Source organism: Neovison vison, chromosome 5 (genome assembly GCF_020171115.1).
Source record: "Neovison vison isolate M4711 chromosome 5, ASM_NN_V1, whole genome shotgun sequence".
Classification (NCBI taxonomy): Eukaryota; Metazoa; Chordata; class Mammalia; order Carnivora; family Mustelidae; genus Neogale; species Neogale vison.
Window position 1 is genome coordinate 5806532 of NC_058095.1, and position 13689 is coordinate 5820220.

General features: G+C 45.1%; 1 protein-coding gene across 1 annotated transcript in view; it reads left to right on the forward strand.

Moving 5' to 3' along the window:
* GRB2 (growth factor receptor bound protein 2) overlaps nucleotides 1-13689 on the forward strand; it is a 74080-nt gene that overhangs the window by 47243 nt on the left and 13148 nt on the right. The gene's annotated exons all lie outside the window — the stretch shown is intronic.

The window sequence follows — 13689 nt, forward strand, 5'->3', positions numbered from 1 at the left end:
GAGGCAGCGGAGGGAGCAGCTGCTCTTAGGTGCCACAGCGTCGCCAGAGTGGTTACCTGTGAGAGGTGCCTGCTTGACGGAGCGCCCGCCAGCTGTCTTTACGCACGCGAGCGCCTCGCCACAGGAGGGCTCCTCGTAGCCCCGCAGGGGCCGCAGGCAAGTGCGGTAGGACAGCGGCGGCTCCTTCTTCTGTCGAACCCCAGTTCGAGTACAGAAGCGAAGCTTCGTCTGCGTACTGTATCCTCTGACGTACCGAATTGCTCTACCTGGAGGCTCTTGCTCTATTCCTGGATCTTTGAAGTTGCCCTTTTCGTAGTTCCCAAACAGGAACTGAATTTTCTAGAAACGTCAGCCACGCAGCCGCTTTGGAAACCAATAGCTGTGGGTTCCGTACTCCGCTCACAGCAGCTTCCCTTGTGCCACGTTTTACGTGTTCCCTCACGGTTTACGTAAATAGCTCCCTTAGCTCATCAATGCGTCTCAGGGCAGGACCGTGTTTCGTTTCTGTTTCTGTTTTTAATTCCCGGTGTAGCTTCCCAGCACCCCATCTTCGCTGTCACGGACGCGGAAACGCTCACGCGCAAGGCGAAGAGGAGAGCCGCTGCCAGTGACTGCGACCCTCTCGTCACCAGACGGCAGCCTTCGCGGCCTTCACTCCCTTCCCCAGCCCCCTAGAAGTGCTGGAATCACGAACAAGACGGAATGATCTGGCAGCTTAAGCATGGCGGCCCTCAGGAAGCAAGGCCCGTTTGTGATTGGTCGGTGGAATTCGGATACTTCTTGCATTCGCCTTGCCCCCTAACAAATGTCCCTTTATATCATGAAATGTCTCCTTAATGAGTTCCAAAGAACAGATACAACTGCTTTTGGGAGTCCTTTCAGTCGGGGTCCTGGTAGGAGATACATGACACACTTAAATCTAATTTGAGGAGACTTTACTGATGAGGCTGTTCGCAGGTGTCGGCAGGTTTCTCTGAAAAACCACAGGGCGTGGGGCCGTGTCCAGAGCCAGGAACCAGGTTCCTAGGTTGAGGAACTGAGTCACTCTCTGACTGCCTCTCCCAAACCCCTGACTAGATTAGGTCCTGTGTTTTGTGCTCCCCCACACTGTACTTCATAGTCCGCATTTTCACTTTAGCATTGGCATTAGCTGCCTGGCTGCCGCGCTCACCTCCACTGTGGGAGCAGGAGGTGGGGACTTACCATCCTATCCAGTCCCCCCTCTGGTGACGGCAGACTGTCCTAATTACGTTTTCTGAGGTGGCCCTGGGGTCACACAATGACTGTAAATCAAGAGACTCTGGTGCACATCTTGAGTCACTAAGGCCTTAAGTAAAATTTAATAAACTGTATTGTCATTAATTTTTTGGACTTGGGTGGAGAGGTCCGGGAGCTCCTGTCTCCTCTTGTATTTATTGTGGTGAAACAAACAGCAGGAAGTAAGTAGGTCTCAGGGGGTGGAATTGGTGCCGTCCTTAGAAAACAGTAACTCCTGTGCTCTGGCCTCGTCTTGTTTTTTTTTATTTTGTTTGGTTCTTGGAGGGGAGAGGGTTGTAGAAATTGACCCAAGATCGAAAGCCTTCTGTTGTCAGTAAACAATATGGCAAATTTAACAGACAGAGGTCACAAGTAGGCAGAGAGGCAGGCAGAGAGAGAGGAGGAAGCAGGCTCCCTGCTGAGCAGACAGCCCCATTGCGGGGCTCCATCCCAGGACCCTGGGATCATGACCTGAGCCAAAGGCAGAGGCTTTAACCCACCGAGCCACCCAGGAGCCCCTATAAATATATATTGTTAAAGGTAGAGATTCTTTTGGTCACTTCCAGTTGGGAAATTCTGATACCATTAGTAAAGGTTTTACTTTTCAACTTAAAAAAGCTTAACCAGTCATTTAGTTAATGGCAGCCAAGTGGGGCCAAGAGAATAACCCGTCCCCCATCTGTCTGGTAGCAAGTGGGGGAAGTGTGCCGTGCTTCTTGCCCTCACAGCTCTGCATGGGCTGAGCAGAGCTAAAGGTGCGGACCAAGAGTATAACCTAGTTCACACTTCACCCGGGAAGTTTTCCTGTGTCCCCCCATGTCCCGGCCTCAGGTCTTTTTCTCTTCAGTGTTTGGAACCACAGGCATTTTCTGTTGAGTTGGTACTTACCATAGTACCCGTTAATACCCTCTCTGCCGGCATCCATCTCCCTGTGTTGCACCTAGCAGTTTACTAAACTCTCGGCTCGTGCCCTCAGCTTACTTAGCTCAGGGCTTGGCACTCCTGTGACGTAGCACTTGCCTGCTGCAGGCGGTCGTGTGATTGCCGACTTTTGCAGGTGCACAGCATTTTCTCTCTTGACATTCCCTGCTATCTCTGTTTCTCCCCCTCCCTCGTCTCTCCAGCTCCCTGCAGTTGAGAGTCTGACATTCTGAGAGTATTTTACGCTTCTGTTGAACAATCAGCTACACCAATGAAATACGTCTTTCATGAGTCACAAAACACAAAAGACAGTTATTTTGAATGGAAACTCTTAGTACCCCTTTGGTAGAAAGAGTTTATTTTGGGGTATTGCCTGTGCATTTAGGTTTCACTGCCCCCAGATTTATCTGGGTGGAGTAATATCACAGAAGTGTGAACTGCCTTCCTGTTTTGTTGAAATGTCATGAGTGGCTTTTCTTAATGACAAGTGAGCCTTTAGAGGTTGATGAAAGTATCTGATTTGGTTTTTAAGTACTAAACTCTTTCTCAGAGAAAGAGAACTATCCTGTAATTTGATAGGCCTTCTTAATTGTTCATCTTTTTACATGTATAAATATTTGAAACGAAGTCTTAACATTTTTTTAAAAATGCACTCGTGATCCTGAGCTTTTAATAGAATCATTTTGTGTGTGTGAGTGTGTGTCTAATCATTTTTTTGTCTTCATCAACCTATCTGCCATTCTGTGGAAGAATAGAAAAGTCTAAGACCTAGGGGTGCCTGGGCGGCTCAGTTGGTTGAATATCCCACTCCTGGTTTCATCTCAGGTCATGATCTTGAGATTGAGCTTCGTGTGGGCCTCTGCATGGGCCCCACGCTCCGTGCAGAGTCTGCTTGTCCCTCCCTCTCCCCCTCTGCTCCTCCCCTTCCCCACCACCATTCATGCACGCTGTCTCTCAAATAAATAAAATCTTTTTAAAAAATAATTTAAGGGTGCCTGGGTGGCTCAGTGGGTTAAGCCACTGCCTTCGGCTCAGGTCATGATACCAGGGTCCTGGGATCGAGTCCCGTTTCGGGCTCTCTACTCAGCAGGGAGCCTGCTTCCTCCTCTCTCTCTCTGCCTACTTGTGATCTCTCTCTGTCAAATAAATAAATAAATTCTTTAAAAAAATAAATAATTTAAAAGGAAAAGTCCAAGGTCTTCCAGGCTTTCTTTTTTTTTCTTTTTTCTTTTCTTTTCTTTTTTTTTTTTTTTTAAGATTTTATTTATTTACCTGAGAGAGAGGCTGGGGGAAGGGCAATGGGAGAGGGAGAAACACTCCCTGCTGAATGCAGAGCTTGATACTTGGGTCAGTCCCAGGACCCCAAGACCATGACCTGAGTGCAAGTGAGGCACCCCTTCCTGGCTGTGTTTTGTAAAAATTTTGCTGGAAGAGTTGGAGCTGTAAAATAATACCCTGCAAAAGTCAGTCAGAAGTCAAACTTGCAGACTGAACTAAGCATCTCCACTTCCCTGGGAAGTGGTCCCCTGCTGGGAGGCAGTAGTGTGGACAGGGTAGGAGCTATCCCACCTTTCTCCCTCTTGCACCCAAATCATCACCTGTTGTATCCATTTCATACTGAAATTTCCCTTACCTACCTTTCCATCCCCTTTCCCCACCAGTGTATCTTTTTATCTTGGAGAAAGTAAAAGCAGGTCTGGTGGAAAGGATTTAGCACAGCCCCTTTGTGGTCCTCCACATGGGATTCTTTGGGCAGTGGTGCTCACATTACAACAAGGCTGACTGCCTAATTCTATTGCTTGCTTTCCTTTGCCTCTCCTTCCTTGGGGGAACAAACTTTCATGACAGTCTTCTTTCACTAAGGTCCCTTTGAGAGGCTATTGTTTTTATCAAGGAGTCTGACGCTGGTGTGTCATGCTCCTGCGGTGGTTCTTGGACCCGGCTAGCTTTGGGATACAGTATACATCACTTAGAACACTGTCCCGTATACGTCAGTTCCTCAAAATATGCTAGATACCATTCTAAGAGCTGTGGGGACCACAGGTGGGAATTGGGCACGGAGCCAGCTTTAGGGTATTTGCAGTTTAATTTAGGAGAGGACCATAGCCCACGAGTAGTACACAGTACCAAGTGCGGTGGTAGACCAGATGTCCTAGTATTGTTATCTCTATTAAATACTATGAAAGTGAAACAGAAAATTTGACCAGGGTGGTTGCAAGCTCTGAACTGAATCTTGGGAGCCTATCAAATAGATAAGGAAAAGGACTATCCAACCAGAGGGAAAACTTGGAAGCCTAGCGTGTTTAGAAGTTGGTGAGTCAACTTGCTCGACTGAACTGAGGGAACTAGCGGATGAGATGGCAGATGAGGTAGGGTTGACCGAACTAGAAAAACTGGAATGCCAGACTGAGGGCAGTTTGCGTAAGAGGCTACTCAGTACTTTCTATGGAGAAAACCAGTGGTTTGTGCTGATTTGGGGCACTAAGTAGATTGAGGTAAAACAGTGCAGCCATAATGCTTGGGCATTAGGTGCCCCTCAGCCTACTGATTCGATGCTGTTCCCCTTACACACAGATCCCTGTTGACAGCAGCTGCTCGGAAAGAGTACAGAGATGTAGCTTATGCAGCAGGGAAGAAAATACTATTTCTCAGGACGCCTGGGTGGCTTAGTCGGTTAAGCTGCTGGCTTCGACTCAGGTCATGATCCTGGGGTCCTGAGATCAAGTCCTGCATTGGGCTCCTTGCTAGGCAGGGAGCCTGCTTCTCTCTCTGCCTGTGCCTGCCACTCTGCCTGCTTGTGTGCACTCTACTCTCTCTCTGACAGATACATACATACATACAATCTTTTTTAAAAAAAAACAGGATGTATGACATCCTTGTCTTTATTTAAAAACAAAAAAAAAAACAAACAAAAAAAACTCTTTCTGGGGTTCAGGTGCCAGTATAGAAGTGATAAGTGATTGTTACCAGTGAAAAATTTGGGCATTTGAGTGGGTTTTTTTCCTCTGTGCCTTGCTCTTTTTTTTCTTTTTTTCTTTTTAAAATTGTTTAAGAGGGGAGGGAGTACCTGGCTGGCTCAGTGGGTGCAGCAGGTGACTCTTGATCTTGGGGTCTTGAGTTCAAACTCCACTGTGAAGCCTATCTTAAATAAATAAATAAAATATTTTTTAAAAAATAAAATTGTTTAAAGTACAGAACCTAGCCGCTTTCACCATGTATCACTAGTGGTCAGAAGGTAGACTTAACTAACAATGCCTATTGGATTTCTTTACTTTATGAATGAAATCCTTTCCTAAAATGACATCAGTCAAGGGTTTCAGACTCTTTGATCCCCAAAGAAATGAATCTTCTGGAAAGACTCATTTCAGAGAGAAACTAAAAAAGCATTTCAATGCATAGATGTTATACTTTAGTGAGAAAGGTCATCATCATAGGGTAAAGTACCCCCTTGTTTTGATAACTGTTACATGAATACTTTTTAAAATGAAGACTTTCTTTAAACCATTTATTATTATTATTGTAAGTAAGCTTTATACCCAGCATGGGGCTTGAACTCACCACCCCGAGATCAAGAGTTGAATGCTCTAGGGGCACCAGGGTGGCTCAGTGGCTCAGAGGCTAAGCCTCTGTCTTCAGCTCAGGTCCTGATCTCAGGGTCCTGGGATCAAGCCCCACATCAGGCTTTGCCTCCCCCTTTGCCTATTAATGATCTCTCACTCTCTCCCTGTCAAATAAATAAATAAAATCTTTTTTTTTTTTTTTTTTAAAGTTGAATGCTTTATCCACTGAGCCAGCCTGGCGTCCCGTCTTCAAACCATTTAATGAAACAGTGTAATTTGATGTTCACACACAGACTGATAAATCTGCTAAAATCGGGAGTTTAAAAACCTCATAAATGCATCTCATTTCTTCTCCGTGTTCTGGTGTCTGAGGGCCGACTGCCTGTCAAGTGTCTTGACCGAAACGTAGTTCTTCAGCTTGAAGACTTGACCAGGCAGCGTGAACTTGGAGAATTGTTGCTCTCTGTGTGCTTGAGTAAACAATTGAAGGTTTCTGTGAGTCCAGGAATCTTAATTATTAAACTGCCTCTAAGTTGGGCATCTTGTCGTTAAAATCAGAAGAGCTTATCTACAGCGTGGGTGTTTTTCATGATTTGGCACACATAGAACAGGCAGCACAACCGAGATGGTTTTCACTTTGAGCAAAACCTGTAGCGGACGGAGGCGGTGATGTGTAAAGCACTTACCTGAAGTGTTCAGTAAATCCAAACCCATGCAGTCTGAGACCGGGTCAGTAATCCATGCTAAGGGGGTGTAAAGTTGAAGAGCATTCTCACAGTTTCCAGTAAAATATGGAACAGGCAGCTGAAGGCCGTGCGTTTCTAAATGGCTGTCCCAGTGCAGTTACCCTAGCTAGGGCCCTATCACTTTTTTTTTTTTTTAGAGGTTCAAGTCTAAGAAGTGCGTGTGTGTTCTCCCTTTTTAAGAACCCAGAATTAATATGGTAGGATCACCAGATTCTTAATCTGTCTTCAGGTCATGGCAGTATTTCAGTATTGTTCTGTGGGATTGATTGGCCTTGAAGAGCAGAAGCTCACTGGCTTATGTTGATTTCTTTAATGCAGGGACCATAATAAGTGGTTTTGAGGGAGGGGTATGTGTAGGAGCCTAAATATGTAATTGTTTATTATCTTTCACGTATGAATGCTCTTACAGAAGTTGCTTTACGCATTGAAAAAATTTTGGCTTGCCCCACTGCTCCATAACTGTACTGCATATTTATTTTTATATTTTGATGCCAACATCCCAGTTGACATTTCTTATTTTATTTACTTATTTATTTTTTAAGATTTTATTTGTTTGAGAGACTGTGTGAGTGAGTGAGAGCATAAGCGAGGGGAGGGGCAAAGGGAGAGGGAGAAGCAGACTTAACCGCAAGACCTCAGGATCATGATCTGAGCCAAAGGCAGGGTCTTACCTGACTGAGCCCCCCAGGCGCCCCTCTTTTTTTTTATTTTGTTTTGTTTTGTTAGAGCACAAGCAGAGGGAGAGACAGGGAGAGGGAGAAACAGACTCCCTGCTGAGGTTTGGATCCCAGGACCCCAAGATCATGACCTGAGCTGAAGTCAGATGCTTAACAGACTAGGGTACCTAGGTGGCTCAGTAGGTTAGGCAACCAGCTCTTGATTTTGGTTCAGGTCATAACCTCCTCGGGATTGTGAAATCAGGCCCCATGGAAGGTTCTGCACTGTGTGCAGAGCCTGCTTGGTATTCTCACTCTCCCTCTCCCTCCGTTCCTCTCCTCTCCACATACCCCCGCTCTTTAAAAAAAAAAAAAAAAGGGTGGGGAGCGCCTGGGTGGCTCAGTGCGTTAAAGCATCTGCCTTCAGCTCAGGTCATGATCCCAGAGTCCTGGGATCGAGCTTCTCATCAGGCTCTCTGCTTGGTGGGGAGCCTGCTTCCTCCTCCCTCCCTCCCTCCCTCTCTCTCTCTCTCTCTCTGCCTGTCTCTCTGCCTACTTGTGATCTCTGTCAAATAAAATCTTTAAAAAGAAAAAGATTTTGTTTGTTTACAGATAACTGAATATTTTCATGCAAGAGAATAGCCCCATAATTCAAATTACAATCTAAACAAACTAGCAATTTATTTTTTTTTATTTTTTTAAGAATTTTTTTTTAAGATTTTATTTGACAGAGATCACAAGTAGGCAGAGAGGCAGGCAGAGAGAGAGGAGGAAGCAGGCTCCACGCTGATTAGAAAGCCTGATGTGAGGCTCGATCCCAGGACCCTGGGATCATGACCTGAGCGGAAGGCAGATGCTTTAACCCACTGAGCCACCCAGGCGCTCCCAAGCGAACAATTTATAAACAAAATACTTACCTACCATTTTCCTAAAAGATACCTTTTCCAATAATTTGTGTAGAAAATCAAGTACAGTTCTGATCTCCCAGTATCTGTGTAGAAGAGACAGGGAAAGGAATTAGCGATCGTAATCCTTGAACTCTGCATTTAAAATCTTTTTTGAAGTGAGCCCAGAGTCTCCTGGTGGTGTGTTTTCAGAATAAAACAAAGAATCCCAGTCTTCTTAGTTTGAATACTGTTGGTGTCCGTGAACAGCATTACATTGAAGATACCAGATTTAGTGAAGGTAGAACTTAGTCCTCCCAAAAATTGCCACTCTTTGTTTGACCTAATATTTTCATGTGTAAGTCAGAGTTAACTGTTGTGAAGTACATTTGTCCACTAAGACAGCTGTACTGATTGCTACACTGCTTATCACATTTTCTTACTTAATCATCTCAGTAACCCTGGGAGATGGAGGTATTAACCACCACTTTCTAGGTGGGGGAAACTAAAATTTAGACAAGGATCATGTGCCCAACGTCACATAGTTCACTGCTGAGATTGGAATTTGAACTTACGTGTTCAGCCTCTTGAATCCAGATCAGGTGGATCATAAGGGACCTGAGACCTAAATCTTTAACCCTTTTTTTTTTTCTTAACTGTTTGGAAAGCTTTGACGTCCTATTGGTATAAGTGGAAATTTGCATTGCTTTAAGAATGGTCTCAGATTGAGAGTGAGGGCAGTGGTGAATATTATCAAAATCACATAATACAGAATAGTAGAATCACACAGTAAAGAAGGCTTCACTTCTGGAAATTTTTCCCCATAGAATAGTTACGGTAAGCTATCATTTTGGGGTTTTCTGGAGTCTCACTGTGTTGTTTTCTCCTTTCCTGTGTATTTTTGGAGTGTGAAGTTTATACCCAAGGTATATGAGGAGGCCCTGGTGTGATTTTCTTATGTGCGGACCAGAATATTACTATGTCCTCTTGACTGAAGTATTTCTTTTTCTTTTTCTTTTCTTTTTTTTTTTTTAAGATTTTATTTATTTATTTGACAGAGAGAGAGAGAGATCACAAGTAGGCAGAGAGGCAGGCAGAGAGAGGGGGAAGCAGGCTCCCTGCTGAGCAGAGAGCCGGATGCGGGGCTCGATCCCAGGACTCTGAGACCATGACCTGAGCTGAAGGCTGAGGCTCAACCCACTGAGCCACCCAGGCACCCCGACTGAAATATTTCTAACTTTTTTTTTTTTTTAAGATTTTATTTTTAAGGGGCACCCGGGTGGCTCAGTGTTTTAGGCCTCTGCCTTCGGCTTGGGTCATGATCTCAGGGTCCCAGGCTTGAGCCCTGTGTCAGGCTTTCTGTTCAGCAAGGAGCCTGCTTCCCCCTACCCTGCCTGCCTCTCTGCCTATTTGTAATCTGTCAAATAAATAAAAATCTTTTTTTAAAAAAATTGTATTTTTAAGTAATCTCTACACCCAACATGGGGCTTGAACTCATAGCCTGAAATCAGGAGTCACATGTTCCACCAACTGAGCCTGCCAGGTGCCCCTGTATTTTTAACTTTTAGTTGAAATATGATATGCATATAGAAAAGTTCACAGATCCTAAATATCCAGTTCAGTGAATTCTCATAAACTGAACACACCTAGGTAGCCAGCATGAGTCAAGAAATACAGCTTTACTGACACCCTCAATGCCCCCATTGTGTCCCCCTCCATTGACTGGAATATTTGTTGTTGTTGTTGTTAATAAAGATTTTATTTATTTATTTGACAGACAGAGATCACAAGTAGGCAGAGAGGCAGGGGCGGTGGGGGGTGGGGCCAAAAAGCAGGCTTCCCGCTGAGCAGAGAGCACGATAGGGGACTTGATCCCAGGACCCTGAGACCATGACCTGAGCTGAAGGCAGAGGCTTTAAAACCCACTGAGCCACCCAGGTGCCCTGATTGACTGGAATAGTTTTAAGTGTCCTGTATAAGCTTCACAGCGTTCCTCATTTTTAGTTCTCTTCCTGATTTGGGCTCTGACATTATTTTCAGTCTTTTTGCAAGAAGGGAAAAAAAGACACTGAAACTTGTCACTTCCTCCTTTCATAATCTCATCTTCCTGATCAACTTGCTTCCGTTAAACTAGAGTATTTTGTGTGGCTACAGGGTCCTAATTTGAGGGACTGTGAAGGTTGGAATCGAACCTGCAGCTGTGGGGAAAACCTAAAGATATTTCCTCAGATGTCCAAGACTGAATGAAAATTTGGTTGTTGGATGCTGCCCCAGCTCAGGGGGAATGAATGAGTGAGTAAGCGTGCCTTCCATCACGAGGAGTGGAGATGGAACTTCCTCGTTCTCGGAACTCTGATGAGGCTTTTTACATTCGCGTGAGGGACGTGGGTGCTCACGTCAGTCCGCAGGAAACTGAACAGTCTGTGTCGGCGCAGACTCACCCGCACGGGGTTCTCGGGGCTTCTCGTCTCCTCTGCTCCGCTGGGACCTCACTTGGGTTAGTTTGTGTCTTTTGCTGCTTTAAGCGTTTAGACATTTGAATAAAATTTGATTTGTAAGTATCTGTTAAGTCATCAGAGCTGCAGGGTTTGCATGTTGTGCTGATGGGTGAGTGGAGCCGCTGGGCGGGAAGGCCTGGTGCGTGGCTCCCGGGGCGGCCCAGGCTGGCAGGGACGCTCTGTCCCGGGCTTTCCCTCCGGCAGAACCAGTCTTCTTAAGTTCTAGAGTGAAGAAGTTCAGAGGCATGCACAGCAAACTTTGACTTCCTGGTCAAGTGGTATTCTAGATACTAGAATGTTTCAGAGAACCAACATTTTAATTATTCACATACATTAAAAATAAACTAAGTGCATTAATTCCCGTATTTTCCTGTCTTCCTGGGGAGAAAAGCATACTGAACACCAGGCGATACGTTTGTTCTGCAGAAACCATCGTTCTAAATTGGTGCCAAATCTGCATGTTGCCCCATAAATTATTAAGGGGAGCATTTTTAGGGGGCTTGCTTCTATCTTCGTAAAGGTGGTAAGAAAGCGCAGCTGTGTGAACTAGCATGCAGCAGCGCGGTTCTCCTATTCTGCAAGGTTGTTGGCCCCAAATTAAAACTGGTCTTTTCTAGGTGATGCCCAGACGGGCCTGAGTCACTGACTCCACTCTGTCTTCCAAGAACTCTGTAGCATAAGATACACAGCGCACCACTTCAGGACCTTTAAAGACATTTTGAAAAACTCTTCGTAAGACTACAGGTTCACTATTGTTATTATAGGATAATGCTTTAGATATCAATTACTAGGCCACATTTTTCTTTAAACCCTTCTTTTTTTTTTTTTTTTTTAAAGATTTTATTTATTTATTTGAGAGAGAGAGACAGTGAGAGAGAGCATGAGCGAGGAGAAGGTCAGAGAGCGAAGCAGACTCCCCATGGAGCTGGGAGCCTGATGTGGGACTCGATCCCGGGACTCCAGGATCACGCCCTGAGCCGAAGGCAGTCGTCCAACCAACTGAGCCACCCAGGCGTCCCTAAACCCTTCTTTTTGGTAGAGAACAAAATACTGTCCTTAAGCAACTTTCAAAATCTCTCCTTTGCTCTCATGCTGTTGAGTTTCCTGTGACACCTGCGCAGCCATGAGCTCCCTTCTGAGATCACTGCCTCTCAGATGATACACATATTGGTTATATCGTTGCAGGAGTTAATAAAATATGATGATTTTTTTTTTTTTTTTCAAAGGGAAAAACTAATGACAAGTTTTCATCGCTGAGGCTGCTGGGGATTTACCTGCATCTGTGTTGTTTGTTTTTTTTCTTTTCTCAGATCTCTCTGTTCACATTTATTAGTTCTTGCGGGATTTGCCACTTTAGCCAGTGCGAACCATTTTTAACTTACGACCATCACAAGTCAAAAATGCTTGTAAGAGCGCCTGGGCGGCTCAGTCAGTTGAGTGTCCAGCTCTTGGTTTCAGCTTGGGCTGTGATCTCGGAGTTGTGGGATCAGGCCCCACACTGGAGTCTGCTTGGGATTCTCTGCCTCTCCTTCTTCTCTCTCTCTCTCCCCACACCCCCAAATTAGTAAATAAATCAGATCTTTTAAAAATACATTTAATATACCCCTAACCTATGAAACACCATAGCTTAACTTTGTCTACCTTTTTTTTTTTTTTTTTTAAGATTTTATTTATTTGACATGAGATCACAAGTAGGCAGAGAGGCAGGCAGAGAGAGAGGGGGAAGCAGGCTGAAGTGGGTTTTCATCCCGGGACTCTGAGATCAAGACCTGAGCCAACCCACTGAGCCACCCAGGTGCCTCTAACTTTGTCTACCTTAAATGGGATCAGAACACTTAGAGTAACCTCCATTTCGGTGGAATCCTTTAACACAAAGCCTGTTTCATAATTGAAGCGTAGACTGTCTCATGTAATACACTGAGTGAGAAGCAGAGCGGCTGTGGGGCAGGATGGCAGTCAGCGGGTTGGCTCTGGACACTTCCCTGGCTGCCTGGGAGCTTCAGCTGCCCAACATCATGAGCGAACACAGGACGGTGTATTACTAACCCAGGGAACTATCAAAATTCAAAACTGGAAGTACAGTTTCCACTGAATGCCTATCACTTTTACTCCATCAAAAAGTCAAGAAATCGTAAGTTGAACCATTGAAGGGAGGGACTGTCTGTACCTACACATCATGCATTCTGTTGAAACAGTCCCAGTTCTGATATGGTAAAGAGTACGGCGTCATTCAGTTTCTTGAATAAATCATTTTGTAACTTTCTTGGCGGCGCCTGGCCGGCTAAGGCAGAAGAACAAGTGACTTCATCTTGCTGTCATGAATTCAAGCCCCATGTTGGGTGTAGAGATTACTAAGAAAAAATAAACAAACAAACTTAAAAACAAAAAGAACTTTACCGGCTTTCTTATAGAACTTTGTTGCATAGTATAGATTAACTGCCGCTGTACTAGTCTGTCTCTGCTTTCTTGTGTTTAGCACTTTTGAGTTGGGCTCATATTTCTATTTTCTCTCTTAAGCCACCAACTTTTTAAAATGCCTCTGCCTGGGCAGAGTCTTAGGGCACCTGGGTGGCTCAGTTGATTGACTGTCCTGATTTCAGCTCAGGTCATGATCTCAGGGTCTTGAGATCAAGCCCCACATTGGGCTCTGTGCTGGACGTGGAGCCTGCTTAAGATTCTCTATCTTCCTTTCTCCCTCTGCCCCTCCCCCCACCAAAAATAATAAATGCCTTCTGTCCTTTGCCTTTTATTAGAAATCTAGAATTCAGGGCGCCTGGGTGGCTCAGTGGGTTAAGCCACTGCCTTCGGCTCAGGTCATGATCTCAGGGTCCTGGGATCGAGTCCCACATCGGGCTCTCTGCTCAGCAGGGAGCCTGCTTCCTCCTCTCTCTCTGCCTGCCTCTCTGCCTACTTGTGATCTCTCTCTGTCAAATAAATAAATAAAATCTTTAAAAAAAAAAAAAGAAATCTAGAATTTAGAGGTGGCTTTTCTACTACACCTATTTGTTCCTTGTGCTACCCTGCGACGTCCTGGCCTGGCCCATCCGTGTAAAGAGGAGCAGTCTGGGACTTCAAATCTGTGCGTGATGTGCTAACACACAGCCTTGAGTAGTCCTGTTGCATTTGTAGAGAGTGCTTCCAGTCTGGGAGTGCAGTGTTACAGTTTT